The sequence below is a fragment of the Lycium ferocissimum genome, chromosome 12, assembly GCF_029784015.1.
Source record: "Lycium ferocissimum isolate CSIRO_LF1 chromosome 12, AGI_CSIRO_Lferr_CH_V1, whole genome shotgun sequence".
NCBI lineage: Eukaryota > Viridiplantae > Streptophyta > Magnoliopsida > Solanales > Solanaceae > Lycium > Lycium ferocissimum.
Window position 1 is genome coordinate 26,520,438 of NC_081353.1, and position 14,959 is coordinate 26,535,396.

Here is a 14,959-nt window from a genome sequence, read left to right on the forward strand (position 1 = left end):
TTTAAATTATCAATTATGGTGACTTATAGTACTTTTACGTAGTTTCCAAATATGTAAAATTAATTTCAAAAAAATTAAAGAGTCTATATGTTCAAACACACGGTAAAAATTAAGAATGTTTAACTCTCGAAAAGTGAAAAGTGTCAATCTTTTTGAAACAAATGGAGCAGTTAATAGGTAAATTTGAATCGTTTTATTGCTTACGTTGGTGGCAAATGTAAGAGCCAAATTGGACGAGCGTCTGAGGGGTATATGGTTGAGACAAAAGATAACGATGGGAGCTTGCATGGATTGGTAGATAAATTGGAGCCGAAGTTAAGACAAATTGAACACTTTAAAGGTAAATTTGAACGTTTTCCCCTTATTTACTTTGACCCCCATGGCGCAGTAAATTTTTTAAGGTAAATTGTCCTTTGCTGCCATGTTCTGTCTCATTTCACTTCTCTGAGGCAAGAAAGTGTAATTTTTTTAAACTCTATCTGTCACTGAGGTAAAACTAAAGTTTGGAATTGTTGTCCGTAGAATATCAATTGCCATGTTTACACTTCAACTGATGCAACATTTGGACATGGTCATTCCACCTTTTCCTAAAAAGATTAGCTGGTACCTGACAAAGAAATTACTGCAGCATCTAGCTAAGATTGTTGTGAGACAATAGAAAACAAAAGAAAATAAAAATGTTACAAGTTTATTTTTCTACAATATAAATATATAAACATAATCTGAAAAAGATATATACAATTGGTGTTTATCCGTTGAGTCCTTTCGATTTCTTAATTATCTACCTATATACACTGGAAATTTTCTCTTGTTGAGATTTACCAAAGACAATGAACCGCTAATCTGGATACCAACTCGTGAGAGCAAATTGAAGTCCATACTTTCCGGCATAAATCCGGATTTAGTAAATTTCAACCAATACGAAATCTGGACACCGGGTGGGAAACAAACAGCAAAAAAGAGAAGAATAGTCAAACAAAGAGAAAGTAAAAGAAATAAAGTAAGAAAATATTAAATTAAAAATCTCACGGTACTTTAAAGAAAATAGAAATTAGCTATAAATTTAGCGTTAGTCTATAACTAAATAATATGTACTTAATATTTTTTTAATAATTAATCATCATTAAATAAAATTAACGAAATTTTTTACTATTTAACAACATAAATTATCTTCTTTTTTTTTTGCCGTACCTTGATACTCATGGATATGTATAGCTCGCAAAGTAAAGATTGAACGTAGGTTGGACATTGGAGAATGGAGCTTATAGTTTGTTTATTCAATTGAACCCAATTTTTTTAAAGATTAAGTGTATATTTTGTGCCTGATTATTATTTAGATTTGAATATATACTTCATGTGTTTTAATTTACATGGGACACGAAATCTAAGAAATAAAGACTTTTGAAATTTGTTGTCTTAAAGATGGTACTGTAACATTTGTGTTGCTATACGACTTCTTAGGCTTCTAGTCTTAAACATGTCATACCAATATCTGTGTGGCTAGAAAATATTGTCATTAAGAAATTGTTATTCTTTTTCTAATAGTGTTGTTATATAAAAGAACTAAAAGGAGGCAATACTGAATCACCGATAATTTCAAAAATATAAAGAGTTTTAGTATTAAAATTTTTAAAGATTGAATTCGTCATATTTAAATTTTGAACTCGTCTCCAGAGGTGGATGCTTAATGCATATGACCCTATTTGAATATATTGACATCCCCATGAATTAGCCAGTAAATTTCATTTAGACATTCGAATTGCAGTTTGTTTTGGTTGAGCACCTGAATACATGATATAGTGTTCCTATTAAACTCATCAACCTCAATTGGAACAAGCCTAAGGTTTTATGGCTTACCGGCACTAATGCATATAGTTAAAGGAGGTAAAATATTTTAAGTTATTACATCATCTACGTAATTAACGTTTAAGAACATGCACATAAATTTTTTCATAATTCGAGATGGAAGTGTCTTAACATTTTATCTTATGTTCAAGTGTTGAACTGAAACAAGCTATAATTTGAATATCTAAATAAAATTTACTTATAAGTTTAAGGATCTGTTGTCCAGTATTCCGCCTTTGTTCAACGTTGGTACTAGTTGAAAAGTGTGATTGACTTTTGTCTACCTAATTCTGTAGGCATTTTATGTATTACACCAGGTGAATGTTACAACAACATACTCTGTGAAATTCCACAATGTGAGGGTGTGGGGAGGGTAAAGTATACACTGACCTTACCCTACCTTAGAAGGTAGAGAGGCTGTTTCCAGTAAAGCTGGATGAAAAACAAGGTGGATGTTATGTTTAGTTAATTTTTCTCGACACGTTTTAACTTCTACAAGAAGTTGCAACACGTCTAGGACTAGTAAGGCACCAGACGTGAGTGTTTGTGATGAGTCGCTTTTATTATCATATCATACGCAAACTGCACTTTGTCATGGCCTCCTTCAGTTAAGAACATCTGATAATGGAGGTCCCTTTAGTGAATTTCCCAGACCTTCCTTTGATTTTAATCTTGTAAGTTGTAATTGTACCCCTGTACTGCAGCAATTATTGGCTGTGTCCAAAATGAAAAGATGGTTTTTCACAGATTAAAAAAAAAAAAGCACTTTGGGTTATATTGATTGGGCTGGGCCACCATTTGGGCCTTCTCTGACATGGAGCGTCGTATGTTTTCACGTGTGCTGCTGGTGCACAGTAGCCTTGCCGGCGCATCTTTAGTGCTTGTTTCTTTCTCTTCTTTTTCAGGTGTGTCCCATTTAAGTGTCTTGATTTGTTTGGGTATAAAATTTAAGGAATAAAAAGAGATTTTTGAATCTTGTTGCTTTAAATTAAGGATGTGTGTAATGCACTAAACCCCCACTCCACCCCCTTTAGCAGAATAAGAATTTTCATTAAGGGAGTTCAAAATATAAAGAAGTAAACACACTTCCACTTGGCTTTGCCCCTCCCATCCCTCATTTACCTTTGCTCGGGCAAAGAATACAGACGGATTTCAAATTTAAATTTGATGAGTTTGACTTTTAGTATTTTTAACATTAAGCTCATCGTACGTACTTTCTTAAAGTTGTATGACCAGATTTGTTGAGTTTTAGTGGATTTTCAAATGTATATTTATGTATCACGTTGAAAATACAAAATTCAGATTAATCGGCAGGTACTTAAGGACTGCATCCCGGCTCATTGGAGAGTGCAGGTACTGACTTAGACTCAATTTTGCGCAAAGGGTATCGGTATATTATTATAATCTGGTTAGGTCCATTACTCAAATGATCACTCAAACTATACGAAATTATCTAGTAAAATTGTCTTTTTTTGGTTTGTAGCAGAAAAGTCACTTAACTATGTCTATAACACTCAAAATGTCACTCAACTATGATCTAAATTACAGTTGTCCACGATGTAAATATTACACTTGATTGTTATCACCTTATCCCTTTAGGCAACTCAAAAGATTGGTTATAAAGTAGAAAGTACAATAATATGATTCACTTGTGTTAGAAGCCAAAAAGCTTCTTGAGTACTATTGAATGTACAGTTCATATATTGGCCCATCTTGCTGATAACAACTATCACTTTCCATTTCAGTGTCATGTACCCCTTCTACTTCTTTCATGGACCCTCCGTAGGCAAATTACGAGCCATCTTTTTCTTGTGTGGTGTTCAAATTTAAAAAAATACAAAGATTAAAGAGATTTTTACACTGTATAGCTATCTATCAAAATAATAGTAACAAATGTATATTTTTTTGTATATTATCACATACACACACATATAATATACATATTTTATATATAACTAGTGTATATTTTTGGTATATATATAGCTAGTGATTGTAATTATTTTTGGCGAGCGGCCAAATATGTAATTTATATCTATAGTAAACATTATTGGTTTTATACACAGATAGATTTAGGTCTTAGATTTGACGAGTTCAGCAATACAGATTCTTAGATTATATTTATTATGTTTTTAAAATTATGAATTTATAAATTTAACAATTATCAATTTGTGTTTTGTCTTTTTTCACATCTCTCTCTATATATACTAGTGACATTTGGCGTATCTTTTAAGTCTACTAAACCGACATTACGTCTTAGTCAAACTGACATTAAAAGTTAAATCGTTAATTATTTTTTTGGTCCATTCTTTGTGGCATTAAGTTGTTAAAAGAGTAGTTTCCTACAAACTTCTATAAATTAATCATACAAAAGTATTTGGGAGTTAAAATGAACATTTTTCTTATTTTAGAGTTTTTTCATTTTATTTCGAACAAAAGCAAATGTAGGATATAAAAAAAATTCTTTTTATTTTACTGAAAGTTTTTAAGAATATAATCTTCAATAATTCGACTTGAGCTTTACTATATGCAGGATTAGTTTCACTTATTTTTTCCTGAATTAAACCAGTATTGACTAACCAACATAATTATCGTAGAAAGATATTTTGGTATTCAAGAATAATTGAAACGATACAGCACTAAGGAAGAGTGTACTCACGAAGCTAATCATTTTGTCTACAAGTTTTCATCTCTATTTTCCTTTATCACTTTGGGTATTTTTACTTCTATTAAATTATCTCTCAACTAATTCTAAAGCTGGGAACCAAGTTTGTTTGTTCATTTTTTTTTTCTACACATTTTGAGATAAAATAAATAAATACAAACATCGATTTTAAGCTGAAATCAATAAACAACACAAAACTATATTCACTACTCTAATTATTCATCCTAAAGTCATTACTAATTGTAAGTTCATCCTATAAGAACTCGACAGATTTATCATGTGTAATATATAAAGGGATTACTTAATAATTTTATAATAGTAACTCCCTTCGTCCAATTTATGGGAATTTCGAGAGTCAATCAAGTTTTCTTATTGGAATTTGTTTATATGCCTTTTAAATTTCTTAAGTTGTTAATTATTGTGATTTATAGTATTTTTTTACGTAGTTTTCAAATGTATAAGTTTTATTTCAAAAAAATTTAAAGCTTCTATGTTCGGATGCACGATTAAAATTTAGAAGTTTGAATCTCGAAATTCCAGCTGTGCCATATAAATCGGGACATAAAAAATAATAATTAAAGCACATAAAGTAAAAGATTTTTAAAACTATAACTAAAATTGATTCTAGAACAGATGTAAGCAAATATGATGAAACAAATGTATCTTAATTCGAAAAAAGAAAATTTTGTTGCAAAGTTTCTGCAATTTTACTCTAATAAGGGCAAATAACGTAACAATAACCTAATAAAGTTCAACAAAAGATCACAAAAAGTCAAACAAGTCACCAATTAGGAGGGTCCAAGTGGGAGTGGTATTAAGAAATAAATGAGGGCAAAAAGTTGGAATAGGTAGTTATTGCAACCACGTGTAAGCATAGAAGTATTGAAATTTGGTAAATTTCTATTTTGAACTATGATAAATGACGAATATAATCCTGTGAGGACTACAAAAAACACTCATTCCCTCTTATATATAGTATAGTAATGTTTCATGGTAGATAAAATTCACTTGTTACTCCCTCCGGATAAAAAAGGATGTCCACTTAGCCATTTGCATACCCCTTAATAAAATACTAACTCCTAGAAAAAAAAAAGTCATTTGACTAAACTATCGCTGATTAAATAGGTATTGAAGTTTGATCAAATAACACTTAATAAGGATAAATATGAAAAAATAAGGTTAATTCTTTCTTGATTTAATAAGCTGACACTCTTTTTGACCCATGAAAAAAAGCTAAGTAGACATTTTTTTAATTGGGAGTATCTAAAGGCTGTATCCAACTCTAATTTTACAGGGATCTAAAGTACTTTTAAGTTTTAACCTAATGAGTAAAGGGCATCTATAGATATTCCTATTGCAACATATCATTTACCCATCATCAAATGTATAAAGAGGTACTACCTCCGGGTTCCGTCCCATATTAATTGTCCTCTTTTTTTTCACACATCCTTTAAGAAATCATAAATAAAAAGTGTATTTTCACTATCTTATCCTTATCTCTTTCTAATAAATTGTACTAAAGTCAATATTGATTATTTTCAAGAACACTTAATATTAAAGGTAAGATGGGAAATCCTTATCTCTCTCCAATAAATTGCACTCTAGTTAATATTGATTATTTTCAAGAACACTTAATATTAAAGGTAAGATGGGAAATATTTAATTAATTCTATCTTGATTTTGTAAATTGACAAGTAATTTGGAACGACTATTTTTAGTAATGTGGATAAGTAATATGAGACAGAGGAGTAATAGTCTATGTTTTATCTTTCATATTTCTACTTATTTATATTACGTTTATCTATACAACTACAAGAGTTTGTCAACCTCTCTCGACTTACAAAACATCATTTTTATAATATGTTTGGTCAAACCTCTAAAAAATTAAAATTGGTCATCATTTAACAGTTATCATGTATATAAAGAGGTAAGATTCTATGTTTATCCTTCATATATATAACAAGAGTCTTGCGACCTCTCTCGATTGACAAAATATTATTTTATAGTTTGTTGGGCCAAACTTTTGAAAAATTAAAATTAGTCATCAATAATATTTACCATAAATCGGTCAAAATGCATCCTAACTTTTCTTAAACAATTCGATATTTGGTATTATTGATCTGATTAATGTGGATTCATGTTACATGGAGATAATATATTATGTTCATATATAAAGACACGAGTCTATCTAACTTCTTTCAACTGACATCACTGTTTTATGGCATGTTTGGCCAAGATTCTGGAAAGTCAAAGTTAGTCATCGACATCAACATCACCATAAACCGTTCAAAATGCATCCTAACTCTTTTGAACAATCTAATATTCGGTATTACTGATTCGATTAATATGGATTCACGCTATATACGTAGAGATTTTATAGATGCTCATATATATAGACAAGAGCACTCTATCCAACCTCTCTCAACTACAACATTTGTTTTATAGTCGGTTTGGCTAAATTTTTGGAAGTCAAAATTAGTCATTTACATCATCATAAATCTTTCAAAATGCATCCTAACTTTCTTTTTTAAACAATCCGATATTCGATATAGCTCCCCGATTAATATGGATCCACTCTGCATAGAGATTATATATTATGTTCATATATACATCCACGAGTTTGTCCAACCTCTCTCAACTGAAAAAAGCATTGTTTTATAATCTGTTTGGCCAAGTTTTTGAGAAGTTAAAATTAGTCATCAACATCTCCATAAACCTTTCAAAATGCATCTTAACTTTTTTTAACAATCGGATATGCGGTACTCACTAGTCCAATTAATATGGATTCGTGCTACGTGGAGATCATTAAAAAACAAGACAAAGCTTCTTAAATTTTTTTCTCAATTTTCAATGTTCGAATCAAAATTAAATTCTATCCATCTCACCGCAGATACAATATCCATCACCATAGACATGAAAAGAAATTTACTAAACACAATATTTATACCTTAAAATGGTCAAAGTAAAAGTTCAAACAAGATGCAAACAAGAATGGCTTTTTAAAATTGAAAGAGTCAGGTGACAAATCAAATTACCACATCAATCAGTTTCTTCAGTTGATTGGTAACACCACTTACTCTATTATGCCAAACATATATCCATAAAAAAGAATACATTACTACCATTTTTAGGATTGTGCTGACTGTAGGGGTGTTCATGGTTCGGTTTGGGTCAGTTATTGATTAAAATCATAACCAAACCAATTTAGTCAGTTTTTAAATGTCTAAAACTATAACCAAACAAAATAAAATAATAATCACCGGTTTGGTTATTGTCGGTTTGGTTCGATTTTTCGGTTTATGACTAGCAGCCATTAGACTTATCAGTACAACATTAAAAAGTTGAAAAAAGACATGTCTTTTTTTTTTTTTGTTTAAACGATAACTTTTATTTATAGTTTAAGATGGAACATACATCATAGAAACATTACATATAGAACTAAAAACTAACTTAGTAGTGGTTGCACCATTTTTGTCATCTTAATACACATACCTGGAAATAAAGTAGAGCATAGGAGCTTTTAGTTGTTGTTACAAAATACAAACATACATATTAATTAAATATAAAGACTACCTAAAATTAAAATTAAAATATATGAAATAAAAAAACTTTGTGTAATGATCCCAAACTTTGGGAAGATTTGCATTTTGCCCTCAATTCTCCCCCATTTTATTAAAAAACTTTGTGTAATGATCTCAAACTTCGTATGTTTTTCTATCATTAACCCCAAAATTAGGTCTCGACTACAAGATTGTTCTTTTCTCGCTTTTTAGGAGGATTACCCACGGAAGAAGTATTAGGAGCATTACCATGCTTGAGTTACGAAGAAATGCTTTTGATGTTATTGAAGTATCTTTTATAGAACCTAAATCTACAACCTCTATCCTTTTCATATGAAAAATATTAGAAGTTTAGATCATTCAGACAAGAAAAAAGAAAGGTATAAATTCAGAAAAAAAAAAGAAAAAAGAAACAACCTAAAATCAAATGGCTGACAAAGAAAGGTTAAAAATTTAAGTTAAAGACATTAGACTCTAACGTGAGCTTCAGTTAGTAGGTTTACATTAACACTTAAAAATGTTAAAAGACTTAAAGACATGAGCTTGGACATATTTTTAAAAACATAGGCCTTAAATAATCATGTGAAATAAGTATACCAAAAATCAAATTAATGATTAAAAAGTATAAAATATTTATAATTATTTATGAAAAACTAATATTATACATATAAATAATTATAAAATTTATGTATATAATTTATCGGTTTGGTTCGGTTATTTTTTAATAGAACCATAACCAAACCAAATATTATCGATTTTTAAAATTTAAAACTAAATCAAACCAAACCAAACCAAATGTCGGTTTTTTTATTCGGTTTGGATTTGGTTTTAACCAAAACCGTGAACAGCCCTAGCTGAGTACACAAAAGGACCACAATTTTACAACATGCTTTCACAAATTGATTTGCTGGCGAAACAATTAAAAGTTGCACTCAAAGACAAAATCAGTTTCTGCTGCAAAGGAAAAGCAGTTTCCAAAATAACCATTTTTCATCCTCCCTCTTCAGTCTGTCAACTCCATTTTAAAATGTGAAACCCCACCTCAAGTTTGGGAAATGATTTTTTTTTTAATTAATTGCTAATTCAGTTTTTGTGATTTTAATTAGCATAAATTAAGCTTGTTCAAAATAGAGTCGTTAGGGAAAAAGGGCAATATCTAGCCCAGATTATTAAACGGAGTGCAGAATATAATTAACCATTTCGCAAACCATAAGGGCAACGAGACATTTTCATTTTTTTTAATTTATGATTTTTAAATGATTTCATTAGATGAGTTGGAAAATAGGGCAAATGTGTGGAGTCCGCAACTTAAATAATCCAAAAAGTGACGAAAGGTACCAAAATATCCCACTAAAAAAAAAGTTACCAAAATGCCTTTTGCGCACTAAATTAGTGCGCAATACCTCTTTAATAAAACTGTCAGCCCTTTATTCAAAAAATAGTTTTGAAATTCACGTTTTTTTCCTACTTTGACTAAAGATTAGTCATGTTTAAAAACGCCGGAATATCAATATTATATATAGAACCTGATATCTTTTTCTGCGAACAATAATGTAGGCTCAACGCATCAAGTATACCTATACGTTTGGATCGTCGTTTTAGGGGTTGTAAAGTGCCCCGAAGTAAGTTTTGTTTATTTGGAAACTTGTTATCTTTAGGTTCAAGTGTTTTATTTTATAGGGTTTTGATTAATTTAGGACGTCGTACAAGTTATTATTAAACGACAATAAAAACTAAGATAACTAATTATCATTAAGAAAATAATACCAAAAAAATATATAATATTAACATAAAATGTACGTTTTATTTACAAATACACAATCCCTATCCCTCTAGGTCCCAAAATGTGAGCTTCAGGAGATGACTCAATCTCAACAGGAGACGGGTCCACAGGCGCAGAAGAATGAACCTGAAATAACATATAAACAATTTAGTTTAGATTTATGCTAAACTAAACATGGTATTACATATAAAAAATTAATAAATACATTATTTTATTGTAAAAAATCAAGCATGTGTGTCGACAGGCTCCTGAGATGGCTGGCTAGAGGGCTCATGAGCTGGCTCCTCAGTGGTCTCCTGAGTGGGCCCCGGAGCCGGAGATGTAGATGGTGCGGAGCGAAACGGTCCACAAAGCGAAGAATGTACCTGAAATAACATATAAACAATTTAGTTTAGTTTTATGCTAAACTAAACATAAAATAACATACAAACAATTAATTGAATACATTATTTTATTGTAAAAAATCAAACCTGTGTGTCGACGGACTCTTGAGATGGCTGGTGTGAGGACTCCTGAGATGGCTCCTAAGCAGTCGCCTGAGCGGGCCTCAGAGCCGGAGACATATCAAGCTTCTCGAATAAGTAATCGAAGTCCAAACAGGCCACCCCCCGTAGATCACTTAGGCCGGCCGCTCACCCGTGGATGACGAACCGCATTGTGTGCGATGGTCGAATACGTGATCCGAAAATAAATTCGCCGTACAACAGTGTGTCGACCAGATGTTTTGAAGTCGACGACGGCAAGAAGTCCGACGGGATCCTCGTCGACGGCGGGGCCGCCGGGGAGTCGAACCGCATGGTACGGTCGTGTGCTCATCTACTAGACAACGACCCCCTCTGGCCCCACCCCTCCGTGAACAGTGCCCCTCGGCCCTACCACCTAGGGCCAAATGTGCCCCCTCTCGCCCCTACCCTCTCGATCACCACCTCTCATGACCATTCAATGGCATCACCCGCCGCCCGACGCGGACCCGGGAATGTGCTTGTCGAGACGTCCGAGTTTCCTTCGCTCGAAAAGAGATACCACCCCGCTAGTCGAGCCATCCTCACGCACATCCGCCTTCCTGGGGCATCCATACGGTCCGTTCTCTCCCATCGCATCCTCTATCGTACTAGTCGTATTTGTTTGCAAATACTAATGATTGAATAAATTTGTAACGTAATACATAAAATGATTAATTAAGTTTAAGACTAATAAAACTTATCAACGCCTCATACCGTCTCGCGGGGTCGCATATTCCCGCCATCTACACGAGGCCTCGCGGGTCGCTAAATGCTCGCGAGTAATCCGCGAGTACAACTGCATATGCCTCTGGACCGGAGTCGCATGTAAGACCACCGCTAGCGTCCCTACCCTCTGATCCCAACGGTGGAGCTGGAGCTGCATAAAGGCCCACCATGCATCAGTGACTGCCACACGCTCGTCCCGCGTATAATGGTCGGTCTCCTGGGGCCTCGCAGCAAATTTCGTATATGGCCGAACTGTCGTAAAGACGCGCGGTCGGGCGCGTGATCCTCAACGATATCCATATGTATCAACGGACACCGCGACCTCGCGAAGGCTCACTCGGCCTTCACAAACGCCGGTACCGATTCAAAATCGATCACACAACGTCCGTATAAAAGCACGTAAAAAGAATTGAATTAGTTAACAAAAAAGACTAAAATAGTAAAAAAATAAATAAATAACATACTAATGTTAAATAAAAAAAACTCACCGTGTCCGACGTCATACGATCTAGCTGATCCCTGAACGGGAGAATACTGTGGTGCGTATCCACATCTCGGATAACGCCTCTTGTTCATCTCCGCGCGTATGACATCGCCTCAACAATATAGTCGAGCGAAGGGTCAGCAACTATGGGCTGAAAAAGTCCCATCCTAGTCCACACCCATATCTGAAAGGGTCATTAAAAAAAATATTTTATGAGGATGTTCGTTTCAAAAAGCTATATTTAGAATAAAATTACACACTTAAATATAGTACCTAGAGGAGCGGGCAAAATGCAGCGACATCGGTCCTCGCGCCCACAGACGATCGACAAAATCCTCGATACATGAAAGCCAGAACAGCAGCGCCTCAACTGTAACATCCCAACTCGCCCAGATGCTCCAGAAACAACAAATACCTCAAGCTCATATGGGAACCCTATGTGTTTGGGAACAGGATACCCCCGAATATGACGCAGAAGCCGCACAGACGAGCACGTCAGCCAACATCCACACAGTGTCTGTAATCGGATGCTCCATGTCTACAAGGCACAAGTGGTGAAGAGGAATGCATCGACGCCGACTCGTCCCCGTATATCACGTTCACGTAGCGCGCGAAAACGGTCGACTGTGCACTCACCCCGATACGACGGCATCCGGCCAGCCCTCGGTCATACAAGCGCCCCCCATCTACGGAGACTATAAATGACCTCCACATCTCTAAGGGGTGATGGTCGCCTCACGATGCCGGATAAAATGTATGGGTCATCCTTACCGCCATAAGCCATCATGGCCGCCGCGCAGCCCTATAAATGCCGTACGCGACCAACAGCGACGCAATGGTAGATACCGCCCTGATATAATATATCTAAGATGCGAGGATGTGGGGGCCGAGCTGATAAAATATCCCATGCTTATTCCATAAATCTGGGACGGACCAAGCGGGTGGGATTTACATCTAAATCCCGGCCACTAGGCGGGACCTATCTTCTTCTTTAGATGAAGTACCTCTGGCTCAAAGGGCCCGGATGAAGTGGGACGGGATCCATGGAGGTGTCGTATCTGTTTTACGCATTTTTAATTAATCATTAATATGTAATATTAATTATGTAATCTTTTATCGAAAAATTATACTAAGGATATTAAGGTTTAACTAAGGATGTTCAATTATACTAACTAACTAAGACTTTAACGGAAAATTATATTAACTATCTAAATTTGCGAATTAATAATTGTTAATTAATTATTATACTAACTACAATTAACTAACTAATATAATATTAATGCTATTTTAAATCTTAAACTAAGGATGTTCAAACCTAATCTAAGGATTAAATATAATTAACTAACAGATATAATCTTAAGGATATTAAGGTTTAACTAAGGATGTTCAAACCTAAACTAAGGATGTTCAGACCTAAGCCAAGGATGTTCAATTATACTAACTAATTAAGACTTTAACGAAAAAATATATTAACTATCTAAATTAGTGAATTAATAATTTTTAATTAATTATTATACTAACTATCTAACTAATATTAGATTAATGCTATTTTAAATCTTAAACTAAGGATGTTCAAACCTAACCTAAGGATTACATATAATTAACTAAGAAATATAATCTTAAGGATATTAAGGTTTAACTAAGAATGTTCAATTATACTAACTAACTAAGACTTTAACGGGAAATTATATTAACTATCTAAATTTTCGAATTAATAATTGTTAATTAATTATTATGCTAACTACAATTAAATAACTAATATTAATTAATGCTATTTTAAATCTTAAACTAAGGATGTTCAAACCTAACCTAAGGATTAAATACATTTAACTAACAAATATTATCTTAAGGATATTAAGGTTTAACTAAGGATGTTCAAACCTAAACTAAGGATGTTCAAACCTTAACAATTAGCTAGCAAAAAATTGGCAAATAATTAATAAATAGTTAACAAATAATTAACAAATAAACAATTAATTAATGAAACTATTAACAAATATTTAATAACTAATTAATAAATAATTAACAAATAAACAATTAGCTAATCTGACAATTAAGCAATACTAAATAAATAATCAACAAATAAACAATTAGTTAACAAACAATTAAGAATTAATTAATAAAAATTAACAAATAAACAATTACCTAACAAATAATTAACAATTAATTAATAAAAAAAAGTTTAAAAAAAAACAGGCAGTGGACTGGCCATTTGCGCACAAAAAAAGTGCATAATATTTTTTTTCGTAATCCGCAACTATTACACAACAATCATGCTTAGGATAATAATATACTCCGTATTTAATAATGTAATACAAAATGCGTAGTGAAATACCTAGATTGAAGGTGGTTTTTAGTTTTTGAAATCAAGTTTTATGCCGCTTTATTCTGAAATCAAAGCTTTAAAACTTGTTCCTTTCCTTGAATACACCAAGAATATTGACTTTTGGGTTAAAAAATAACACGAAAATGATGTTTTTAAAAGGTGGGGACCACTGTTTTTCAAAGGTTCGTCGTTTTTTCTCTAACAATGGTGGGGGACAGTCGGGGTGGGGAAGATGGTGGGGACGAATATTAAAGAGGTATTGCGCACTAATTTAGTGCGCAAAAGGAATTTTGGTAACTTTTTTTTACTGGGATATTTTGATACCTTTTGTTACTTTTTGGGTTATTTAAGGTGCGGACTCCAAATGTGTGCCAGTTTCTTAACATCGAGTGCAAGGTTGACCCACAGTTTACTACTATATATAAGGAACAATACAAGGGCTTTTGTAGTCCTCACAAAAGTTTCAAATTAATATCAAACTTTTCCATTACTTACTTTTAGGTCTTAATCTTATTTTTTGAATTTAAATTTACCTTTTATTCTTATGGTCTACATTTCGAAACCAGCCGAACTCCTATATTATTTCTCCTTTTACTTTCTTCTATTGATCTTATCTATTAACCTAAAAATAATCATTTCTTTGCTAGATATTCTTGCTTTTTGTTGCTCTCTCATTTTTTTCCTTTGTCATTTGTTGCTTATTATTCTCCTTCTTTTTTTTCGCTCTTGTTGGTTCGTTTGTTATAAAGTTTTACATGTAGACATTTCTTTTACTTTATATTCGCATTATGAAATTTGAGAATTTCTTAAAGTTCTTTTACTTACATATAGGCATTTCTTTTACTTTATATTTATATTTTATTATGTGTTTAACAAGATTTGTACTAAAATGATTTTCAAGTATAGTTTTAAAAATTACTTAGTCTTTTTGGTCTATTTTATCTAAATTTTTTGTTATTTTAGAAAATCAAGAAATAATTAATTATTTTTTTACCTTTACCCTTACTATGATAAAATATGGAGAGAGATTAATGTAGTGAAAGAATATATATATAAAATTTAGTTAAATT